Below are 2,380 nucleotides of genomic sequence, written 5' to 3' on the forward strand. Positions count from 1 at the left end.
GGATAGGATTAGGACGAGGATGAGGACGAGAATGAAGATGAGGAGTAGAATGAGGATGAGTTAGAGGATGAGGATAGGATGAGGAGGAGAATGAGGATAAGAATAGGATGAGGACGAGGACGAGGATGAGGATAGGATGAGGAGGAGAATGAGGATAAGAATAGGATGAGGACGAGGACGAGGATGAGGATAGGATGAGGAGGAGAATGAGGATAAGAATAGGATGAGGACGAGGACGAGGATGAGGATAGGATGAGGAGGAGAATGAGGATAAGAATAGGATGAGGACGAGGACGAGGATGAGGATAGGATTAGGACGAGGATGAGGACGAGAATGAAGATGAGGAGTAGAATGAGGATGAGGATGAGGATAGGATGGGGATGAGAAAGAGGATGAGGATACGTTGAGGAGGAGAATGAGGATAAGAATAGGATGAGGACGAGGACGAGGATGAGGATAGGATGAGGAGGAGAATGAGGATAAGAATAGGATGAGGACGAGGACGAGGATGAGGATAGGATGAGGAGGAGAATGAGGATAAGAATAGGATGAGGACGAGGACGAGGATGAGGATAGGATGAGGAGGAGAATGAGGATAAGAATAGGATGAGGACGAGGACGAGGATGAGGATAGGATGAGGAGGAGAATGAGGATAAGAATAGGATGAGGACGAGGACGAGGATGAGGATAGGATGAGGAGGAGAATGAGGATAAGAATAGGATGAGGACGAGGACGAGGATGAGGATAGGATGAGGATCAGGATAGGATGAGGATGAGGATGGGGATATGATGAGGAGTAGAATGAGGATGATGAAGAGGATAAGGATCAGGATAGGATGAGGATCAGGATAGGATGAGGAGGAGGATTAGGATGAGCAGGAGGAAGAGGAAGAGGATGAGGATGAAGATGAGGATTAGGATGAGGATGAGGATGAGGATGAGGATGAGGATGAGGATGAGGATGAGGATGAGGATGAGGATGAGGATGAGGTTGAGAATGAAGATAGGAGGAGGATGAGCATGAGGATAGTATGAAGAGGAGGATGAGGATAGGATGAGGATGAGAATGAGGATAGGAGGAGGGTGAGCATGAGGATAGTATGAAGAGGAGGATGAGGATAGGATGAGGATGAGAATGAGGATAGGAGGAGGGTGAGCATGAGGATAGTATGAAGAGGAGGATGAGGATAGGATGAGGATGAGAATGAGGATAGGAGGAGGGTGAGCATGAGGATAGTATGAAGAGGAGGATGAGGATAGGATGAGGATGAGAATGAGGATAGGAGGAGGGTGAGCATGAGGATAGTATGAAGAGGAGGATGAGGATAGGATGAGGATGAGAATGAGGATAGGAGGAGGGTGAGCATGAGGATAGTATGAAGAGGAGGATGAGGATAGGATGAGGATGAGAATGAGGATAGGAGGAGGGTGAGCATGAGGATAGTATGAAGAGGAGGATGAGGATAGGATGAGGATGAGAATGAGGATAGGAGGAGGGTGAGCATGAGGATAGTATGAAGAGGAGGATGAGGATAGGATGAGGATGAGAATGAGGATAGGAGGAGGGTGAGCATGAGGATAGTATGAAGAGGAGGATGAGGATAGGATGAGGATGAGAATGAGGATAGGAGGAGGGTGAGCATGAGGATAGTATGAAGAGGAGGATGAGGATAGGATGAGGATGAGAATGAGGATAGGAGGAGGGTGAGCATGAGGATAGTATGAAGAGGAGGATGAGGATAGGATGAGGATGAGAATGAGGATAGGAGGAGGGTGAGCATGAGGATAGTATGAAGAGGAGGATGAGGATAGGATGAGGATGAGAATGAGGATAGGAGGAGGGTGAGCATGAGGATAGTATGAAGAGGAGGATGAGGATAGGATGAGGATGAGAATGAGGATAGGAGGAGGGTGAGCATGAGGATAGTATGAAGAGGAGGATGAGGATAGGATGAGGATGAGAATGAGGATAGGAGGAGGGTGAGCATGAGGATAGTATGAAGAGGAGGATGAGGATAGGATGAGGATGAGAATGAGGATAGGAGGAGGGTGAGCATGAGGATAGTATGAAGAGGAGGATGAGGATAGGATGAGGATGAGAATGAGGATAGGAGGAGGGTGAGCATGAGGATAGTATGAAGAGGAGGATGAGGATAGGATGAGGATGAGAATGAGGATAGGAGGAGGGTGAGCATGAGGATAGTATGAAGAGGAGGATGAGGATAGGATGAGGATGAGAATGAGGATAGGAGGAGGGTGAGCATGAGGATAGTATGAAGAGGAGGATGAGGATAGGATGAGGATGAGAATGAGGATAGGAGGAGGGTGAGCATGAGGATAGTATGAAGAGGAGGATGAGGATAGGATGAGGATGAGA

This window comes from Lupinus angustifolius, unplaced genomic scaffold (genome assembly GCF_001865875.1).
Source record: "Lupinus angustifolius cultivar Tanjil unplaced genomic scaffold, LupAngTanjil_v1.0 Scaffold_126_1, whole genome shotgun sequence".
Lineage (NCBI taxonomy): Eukaryota > Viridiplantae > Streptophyta > Magnoliopsida > Fabales > Fabaceae > Lupinus > Lupinus angustifolius.